The following is a 10,390-nucleotide window of genomic DNA, read 5'->3' on the forward strand; positions in this document are numbered from 1 at the left end:
TTATGAAAATCATAGATTTCTTAAAAGCAAAACTTGCAAGACTCTTGCGAGCAAGACCAAGACTGGGTGTGCAAGACCAAGACCAAGACCAAGACTAGGTGTGCAAGACCAAGACCAAGACCAAGACCGAGGGTTCCAGTGCAAGACCAAGACCAAGACCACATGTGCAAGACCAAGACCAAGACCACCCGGGTCTTGGTCTTGGTCTTGCATTTGCTCATCACTATACCTGTCTGTAGTGACATTCCTACCTGTACTCTTTATAGGAGTGACAAGTCGTTTCACTACTTCTTTTGGTCCTCTTGAGGCAGTTGTTGTGCCCTCTTCCTTACCGGCATACACTTCCATATTATAAACGTATCGGTGATCACAGTCAGCTAACGTCCTGATAAGTATACCGTATTTGCCAGGTTTCTCTTTCATAAAAACTTTGAACTTACAATTTCCGCGGAAAAGGGAAAGCATTTCATCAATAACTGTATTAGTTCCAAGTTTACAATACTTCGGAAACTTGTCGTTCAGAAGATTGAACACTTCGCGTAAAGGTGCAAATTTGTCCTTAGCTTTCCTTTGCTCTCTCGTAGCCTTGTCATCAAACCGAAGAATTTTGAAGAGAGAACGAAATCTGTTCCGACTCATGCTTGCAATGTATACAGATCGTCCTAAATCCTCAGACCACAAATCGTGATAGTCTAAGTTAGTGTCATCATTTGCTCCCATCAGAATAAGCACTCCTATAAGTGCAAGCGCTTCACTTTCATTGGTGGGATCAATATTTTCTATAGATGCTTCTTCATTGGTATGTTGCACGATTTCTAATAGAATTTCATCTGTGAAAAATTTCAGAAAAGATTCACGAATATTGTTTACAACACCGTCTGGCTTTAGTCCAGGTCGTTCACGTATAATATTTTGCTTTGTTCTTCGTAGACAAGGTGATGGTTTATCAACGTACACTCTACCAGATTTGCTTATGTACTTTGTAGAAACATATGTTCTCTTACTATCGTTCACATTCGGATTATCACTACATTTTGATGTTACCGATTCCGAGTCACTGGAATGGTAAACTTCATCGTCACAATCATAAATGTTTTCGATGTCACTTACATGGTTCTCAGTCTCACTTACATCTTTTTCTAAACCACTTAACTCAGTTTCACTCTCATCAGAAGAAAGTTCTTCCGCTATTTCTTTTTCCGACAAATATCTACTCATTATTATCTTGTAAAAGAAACACAACGCACTGAAAACTATACAAAGACAGTTCATAGACTGTACAACTGTTCTCAAGGGAGTATCACCCTTGTACTGCTAATGGCGAAGATGTAGACAGTCATTTCTCTACTATATGAACAGAGTTGCCAGCTAAAAGCAGAAATTAAAAGAAAAAAATTCCAAAATTCAAGGTACTTAATTGGACCAAGGGGGGTTATTTTGTGACCACCGTCGAATTTTGCTTTTATTATTAACCAACGAAACAGAGGAGAAAGATTTGTCCCATCGAAACAATTATTTTAGATACTTACTGACACAAAATAAAAATATGGAGAAGGGGCTCACAAATATTCAACATCAAAACAATGATATTCAAAAGTGTGGACATTTTATAGCCCCCCCCCCTTGGTCCTTTGAGGGTTAAATATTAATTTACATTTAAGGAAATAGATTTTGAGAAGAAACTTGTGCAGAACGCCATAATGCGTTGTTGCCAAATTTGTACGTTTAATTCCTAGATTCTAGCGTTGCAGTTCGAGAAGCGGAACTTAGCTGTGAATTGCGATAAGGGTCAAAAACTAATTTCTTCAGTAAGTATCCAAGCAGAATCCCACGATTACTTCCTTTATTATCTGGCACCAGTAAACACTCGACACTACCTGGCAACGCCGCACTATTCGAGCAGTTTTTATCATAACACCGAGAACACCTAGTGATCCACCTTAAGGTTTTAACTGTGTCAACAGGTAAGGGAGTGAAAGTTTGCGCAATTTCAGTGCACTCGAAAAGTAAATTTGAGAGCGTAGAATGGCAAATTTCCGTGCACTGCGCTCAAGCCCTTAGGGAAGATGGGCACTCCTGTAGTCAGGAGATCACCCAAATTCATATTGCCGATATTTGAAATAATAATAAAAGTTAGTTTAGCATCTTTTCAGCAGGCTCTCTGATTCTTAGCACCGACGCTATATGAGACGGAAAACTATGAAGTGGGACTCGCACAATCCTAATTTGTACCTAAGACAAATATTCTCATCGGGAATTGAACCCGGAACTACATGCACAAGAAGCATACACTTTGTCCTTATTTTCTCTGCACCCTCTGTTGTCTCCCCCCAAGAAATTAAAGCTGTCGTCATCACTGATACGGGTAGCACTACGCTCTATAGAATTCATCAATGTTTGTCTCGTTGATGAAAGCTTTTCAACCAAGCAGTAACTATTTTTTTAAAAAATCGCGGTAGACAATTTTATTTTAACCGACTTCAAAAAAAGAAGTTTCTCTATTCGATTCTTTTATAAAGACTGGAGCATAAATAACATTATGATTTACATGTTAAATAACGTTATTATTTTCACATTTTTTACTTTTTCTTTTCAATTTTACAAAGCGAAAACTTGGGGAACTCACCACACACAGACATGGGACCCCGAAGAAAATTTTCTAGAGGGGGGCCCCAACTCCCTGGTTGCTATATTACGTTTTGTATTTTGTATTTGTATTAAGGAAATCTTAAGAAATTTATTATATTTTCGTGAGTCAGAGGGGGGCCCGAGTCCCACCGTGCCCTCCCCTTCGGGAGCCCATGGGCACAGACACACTACCGAACAAACAGACAAGGTATTCAATTTTACTTTCAAAAACAATATTCGGTTCTTTTGATACAGCGAGCATAGCATACAAGTCACATGTAAACAAACATGAAATGAAATGAAATTCTGTGGTTTAACGACCCACGATTATGTCCTTTAGGCTAAGGGAGACGATGATTAAAGCAAGTGAATCATGATGGAAGAATTGGTGGAATGAGAAAGTGGGAGGAAACGGGAGTACCCCGAGAAAACCCACAGACACAATGTTGTCCACCACAAACTTACTCGGCCGGGGACCGAACCAGGGACCCCATGCATCAGAGATAAGCGCTCTACCATTGAGCCACCGTGCCTTAACTAAACTACTGGGGTAACGAGAAAGTGAAAAAAATTAAATAAACTTAAAATAATAATAAGCTACAACTAAAATGCAATAAGAGCAGAAAATAACACTTTTTTTATTTGAAAGAACAATATTAACTGACTTTATCAAAAGCACTAAAAAGCAGAAAATAAGAAAGGGCTAAAGCTCTTAAAATCAGAAAATAATTTATAACCATTATCTATTTTTTTTTTTTAAAAAAAATTGAAGTTTGTGTCAAGCCAAACAAATAAATGCCTCATAAAATTACTATGTAAACTAATTTTATATAAAGCTTTAATTTGTTTGGCTTGGCACAGACTTCGAAATTTTTATAGGTAATAGTAATGAATTATTTTCTGCTTTTAAGCGCTTTATTATTATTTTCTGCTTTATAGATTTTTTTTTTAATTTTCAACTTTTTAAAAACACTTCTTATATTCTATTTTTTAGCACCTTTTATTTTCTGCTTTTTAAAATTTTCTCCTTTTAATGATGATGATGATGATGATGATGATGATGATTATTATCATTATTATTATTATTATTATTATTATTATTATTATTATTATTATTATTATTATTATTATTATTATTATTATTATTATTTGCTTTTATTATTTTCTAGCGCTTTTCTTGAACTTGGTTAATATTGATTCTTTTAAAAAGTTATTTTATTTTAAGGAGTTGTGTAAATGTTCCTTTATTTTAGTGAAAAGATATGATTTACCTAGGTAGTTTTAGGTCTTCATTTTGAGACCTAGGCTACAATTTAGGCCCAGTGGTAACTCTTTGAGACAACTCGCATTCGTAAATATACCTCTACATACCAAGTGAAAAAGCCTTTCTAATGTATTTGCTGTTTGAATACAGCGTGCTGAAGCTTTCTTTCCTCAGCTTGTAGCATTTAAATTTAAGCTTTACCGATAAGACTTACCACGAGAACCGCCACTGTTCACATACTAAAAAGGTATTTTACGATATATGTTTGTCCGTCCATTTGTCCCGATGTATATATACACTGGCCTGGAGGTAATACCGTTCAATGTATCTAGACCAAACTTTGAAGTAGGGCCGTGATGGCTAATTACGGCTTCCTAAAGGCTGATTCATACACAGGGTACCTACTTACGCCGTTCCTCTACCATGCTCCATCCGCGCTACGGTGACTCTTACATACCATGCCGTGCCGTGCAGTTGCGGTTTTCTACACCATTTCCCAAGATGAATTGCAAGGAGTGTCAACTTCGTGCCGCTTCGAGTACCGTACCCCAAGAAAGTCGAAGCATCGAGGTCGTTGAGTCGCGACCGGGGTGGTTTGTCTTCAAGGTGGCCTGTTGGAGCATGGCACGTCATGTTGAATTAAAAAAGACAACCCACTGAATTTTAAATGTCAAAATTTGAAAAGAAATTTCGTGGATTACGGCACGGGAACGGTACGCTATGTGTGAATTAACCTTAAGAGTTTCTATCCGGTCCGCGACATGATTCCTAATAATACAGTTATTTCAAAACAGTAGTATTGAAAACAGGTTTTTAGATGAGTATTTAACTTCACCTCTAAGAATTGTGCATTCCAGTTCGAACCAGATTGAGAAATTTTAAATATTCATAGGACTTAGTAGGATTTACTACAACAATTTTGTAAAATGTACCATTGTTCAATTTTAATAAATTATATTAGCGCCTGTCCAAAGTTGTTTTCCTTTTTCTTTGACTCTCTCCTAAAAAAAAGTTTCCTCATCATAGTTCTGGGATCTAAGGGTCAAATTTTATTTTTCTTACCATCACCGAGCAGAGAGCTTGGTCTTCCAATCTCCATATATGAAAGAAAGAAACCTGAGTGACGGACTAATCAACGTCCAAGCCAAAGCGACTAAGCTAGAAACTTCAAATTTGGACAATATGGGAATTACGACGTAAGGTACCACTAAGAATGGATTTTTGGAAATTCGACTAGGAAATGGGAGAAAATAGGGGGGCAGGCAATTATTATATTAAAATACCTGTATCTCGGAATGTACAGACGTGTTCAAATTACTAGACTCATGCTCGAAAAATGCAAAATCGATGTAGGAGTCCTAATTTCAGTGTTCTAGAACATTTAATTTAATGGTTAAACTACCAATATAGGATCCTTCATTTCTTTACTGTACAGTTGAAGTGGTGATATCACCGTTGAACAGCAGATGGTATTAGTGAGGGGGGAAATTCTGAAGGGGGTGTTTCAGTTGTAGATAGCTATTGTGGTTGCTATCAACAAGTTACAGTCTGAAGTGTTGTGGTTGCTGTTGTAAGAAGTTAGTGACATTCAATGCGTTCAACAGTTCGAACGGGCCAGTTTAAAATGATCGTGACGTGTTTTGTGTATCAATCTTTTATTCTGTGTAGTTCTATAATTGCAGCAATAGACCTTTTTCCGCGTAAAATGGAAGTTAACAAAATACTTCTGGTGGAAATAAGATATACACGGCAATACATTGCTAGCAGAGTTGAGATAGAACAAAAATCTGTGAGTAGAACCTCTGTTGAAGTGAACAAGAGCCAAAATAGGGTTGGGAAGTGTGGGCGAAAACCAAAACTATCGCTAAGAGTTATCAGAAAACTAAAAAGATTGGCTCTGGGAAACAGAAGTGCAACTTCTAATAGACTTAAGCATAAAAATGGCTGGGTATGGCGCAAACATTTGGCCTGAAAGTGTTCGAAGGATTCTTTGTGCCGAGGGAATAAAAGCACACGGTCAAGAAAGAAAACAAAAATTAGAGTCTACTCCAATCACGGCAAAAAAGCGCCTCGAATGAGCACGAGGCTTAGAATATTGGACTGCTGACGATTGGAGAATAGTGAGTTTCAGTGATGAATCATGTATCTTTGTGTCTGATGAATGTTCACAATATGTGCGACGTTGACCTGGGAGGAATTCAAGTCGGAATGTCTTTAATAAACCGTGAAGCATCCTACTTGAGTCATGGTCTGGGGTGTGATCTCGGGCCTGGAAGACTATATAGTAGAGAGGACAATGAAGCACGAATAATGCCTACAAGTTCTTCAAAAAGGACTGCTTTTCTAGACTGCACTCTGATTTGATGACGTACAATTCATCTTTCTGCATGATGGAGCCCCATGTCACCAGGCCAAAGCTGTGAAAAAATTATTCGAGGACAACGAAATTAGTGTTATTCCGGCCAGGTACTAGTCCTGATATGAACCCGATTGAAAACTTTTGGAGCTTCATGAAAGAAAAGCTAGAGAAGAAGGACATTAGAACCAAATTTCAATTGATCAAGGAGATCAACAATTTGTGTTATCACGATGCTGAATTGAAAGCAAAATGTGCTAAACTCGTACATAGGATGCCACAAAGGATAAAAGACTTAATAAAGAATAAGGAATTTCATAAGAAATATTAATCTTTGTGTGAGAGATAATTTTCTTGTAAGTATTCCATTTCATTTTTTGTTTCCAATTTGTATATACACACTTTATAGTAATTGTATTTAAATATTACGTACGCATTTGTTTTATTTATATTAAAAAGCATATGCCACACCCACTAGAAATTAGGACAGAGTTACAAAGTAGTAATTTGGACTAAGTTCGAACGTTTTTTCTCACGTAAAATTGTAAGAACAGTAAAATATTCAGAAACTGAATGTTGAGTCTAATAATTTGAACAAGTCTGTATTAAGATTAGAGACATGAAATTTTGTATTTGAACTTCTCATTTTAAACACCGGTAATTAAAGACATATTTCAGTGCTTTGTAATATTTCTCATACAAGGTCAGAAAATGGATGGAACTTGCAATTGTTATAATAAAGTGGCGATATCTCGAAATCTCTTAAGATTAGAAACAAGAAATTTGGTATCTAGACTTCTCATTTGAAATAATTAAAGCATATTTCAGTTTTTTTTTTTTTTTTTGAGAGAGAGAGAGAGTGTGTGTAGTGTTACCTTCCAACCTTTAAATTTTAACTTCTATCGCTGGTCTCTTGCAAACGTCTCTTCAGGCTCCTCTAGGAGAAATTAACAATTAGGAACACTAACATAAATAATAATTTTAAAAAAATTTCAACCCACTCAGGTGAATATCTCTCAATAAAACTTGTAACAAGATTCAGGGTAAAGAACAATCTTTATTCAGTAATTAAATTAAAAAAATAATTAAATGAATTCTCCAAATAGCGAAAAAAAAATCTTTCAGGGCTTTTTAGCATTGAAGCCCTGTCTCTTAAGTTTGAAGCTCAAAGCAAATCAAAATCCTATCTCTCTATTCAGACTTCACTGATCAGTCATCTCCTCACAGCTCAGTCCTACCCTAGTTCTATCAGGAAGGCCTGACTCCAACCTTCCGTCAAATAAAAAAAAAAATCAAGAATAACCAGAAGTGTCAAAGGACATCACTCAGTCCAAAGACGGTTATTCATTTCAAAGAGAAAACCATCATTTAGGTTTCTCTGGCCTAGCAAAAAAAAAAAAAAAAAAAAAAAAAAAACTAAAAGTACCTTAATGAAGCTTGCCTCAGAGTTTTTCTTTTAATTTCCCAAAATCCTACTTTCTCCTAGCTAGAAGATTACGGGAATCATTCATCCCGATAAGCTATCACTCAAGCTTATTTCTATCTGAAACTAAATTTTCATACTAGCTACGGTCACCACTTTGACCCAAGGAATTTCCCCCTTGCTCTAACCATCATTTAGGCTAGTCCCTCAAAAATGCCTATTTAAAAAAAAATAAGAAAAATCTACAGCCATCACTCAGGCCCCAGAGAACTTAATTCTCCGTCATTCGGTTATCACTCAAACCGATCCCTACAGATAGGAAAGTTTAAAAAAAAAAAATTCCAGGCGAGGCAATATCCAAGACAACGACGGGAGGCTTCTAACAGCCAAGTCTCATTCCCAACTCCCGCACAATGCAATGGCTCCCTTCGCTTATATATCCTCGAGCGAACCTGTCCTTTTTTATGTTGTTTCTTATTTTCGCTAAAAAGAATCCGCAAAAAATCGTTTGAAAATCCTGTCCAACCGTCTTTACCCTCTGGAATTTTTCATTGCATGCTAGAAAAACTATATAAAAAAACTTGAACGAATAACTTTAAGAAACTAGAAAAAACAAGAAAAGCACAACTCAGCATATATACAATTACAAAATTAAGCATTAAAATAATATTTTATCCTATCAACATGTATATATATTAAACAGCATAATTATATTTCACTATTAATTTAATATTAATATATACAGTAAGGGCGAAGACTCGTCCTTACAAGAGAGTAATGATGGTTCAGTGATAGAGCTTTCATCTTTGGTGCGTGGGATCCTTGGTTCTATCGTAGCTCGTGTCAAATGGGCTTCGTGGTGGATAAGCACCGCGTACGTGGGTTTTCTCCGAGTTCTTCCGTTTTGTCACGCTTTATTCCTTCCACTATATCATTCAATTTTATCATCACTTTGTCGTTTAACCTACACAGCATAGCGGTTAGACGTAAAACTGACATTTGATTTAATTTTTCTCAACATTTTTTAAATTTTTTTCCATTGAAAGGAAGAAAAAGAGTGCGGTTCCAAATGTTATAGTAAGATGGTCATATCTCGAAGTCTCTTAGGTTAGAAACATGTTACGGCCCCCGCGTAGCGTAGTCGCTAACGCTCCCGCCTTCGGTGAGAGCGGTCTCGGATTCGATTCCCGGTGGGGGCACTCGGTCGAAAAAGTGTAAAACACTTTTTCAGGCCAGCCACCCTGAATGAGGTTTTCCTTATTCACACCAGGCAAATGCCTGGGTGATACCTAACTTATAGATCCCAGGCCGCTTTCTTCCTTCCCCAATCCTTTCTTCCTTCCCTTTCCCCGGATTGAATGCTCGCCGAAGGACGTCATCCCTCAAATCGTGAAGGGCTAAATGGCCTTAGATGCCGAAAGCCCAGAAACTTAAATCCTATAGAAACATGTTAAAGAGATGAAATTTGGCATTTACATTTCTTATGCCACAGTGCTTTCGGAAATTCCGTGTTTATCAGGAGAAGGAGGTGATTTGTATTTTTCCTCAATATATAAAAATGAGTTCAAGGTTGTATCACGAGGTAACGGGTGAACAATTTGAAATGAATTTTTGAACACGGTTACTACTTGAGCCGACGTGGGTTTTTATTATTTCACTTTGATTGAAATTCGGATTATAAGGGGGTAAAAGGGCTTAAATTTTCGCAAAGATCAATGCCATGTAGAATTTTCTCCGTGTAAAAAATGGGTATTTTAGCCTGCATTAAATAATAATAATAATAATAATAATAATAATAATAATAATAATAATAATAATAATAATAATAATAATAATAATAATAATAATAATAATAATAATAATAATTTGTTGTGTACGCAAGGGAATGTCAAGCATTCCATCTAATATTCCTTCAGGACAAGTGTGATTTTTGTATGTGTTTTCCACAATATCTTGCTCACTGTTCCGAGGGTGAATCTTTTCTTTTGAATGAATGGGCTAAACTATACTCTTACCACGTATCCACTTCGTTTAAAAGATAGTATTTAGTAACAAACAGGAATTTGATTTTTTTTCTCCTTACATTTAAGGAAATTGGCTGTCTTCTTCCTGGATGTTTGACTAGCTAATTGCACGGAGCCAGACAGAATGTCTCTACAACCAAATCTGTTTATAATTACATGAGTGCATGTGCAAAGCTTAAAGGTTTACAGGATTTCCGCATCCAAGCAACACCCAAGGTCGTTGCACTTCATTGGGAGGTCTGTAGTTTGAAGTTAGGAAAAAGATATGCTTCCAAAAATTCATTCACACCACATTTTTGACTCCAATAACATTAGTAATCTTGATCTTAATCTGCGTAACACCAAGATTTTTCTCACTGAAAGCGTTTCAAAAGGTGAGCAGCACTAAATTTTAAATGAAATGAAATAAATTTTTAAAAAGTTTTACGTCCCACGGTTATACAGGCCACGCGAAAGGAGACAATAATGGTGTGAAATGAATGAAGTAGTGGAATGAAAAATGTGGGAGGAAACAGGAGAACCCCGAGTAAATTCATGCACACGGTGTTTGTCCACCACAAAGCTCACTTGGCGAGAGCTGAGATCGAACCAAGGACCCTATGCATCAGAGGTGAACGCTCTACTATTTTTTAAAAAGTTAACTGATTTACCGAACGTCCCTCAGCAACTTATATATACCTATATGTAATCTACTA

Source organism: Thermobia domestica, chromosome 2 (assembly GCF_964235325.1).
Source record: "Thermobia domestica chromosome 2, izTheDome1.hap1.1, whole genome shotgun sequence".
NCBI lineage: Eukaryota > Metazoa > Arthropoda > Insecta > Zygentoma > Lepismatidae > Thermobia > Thermobia domestica.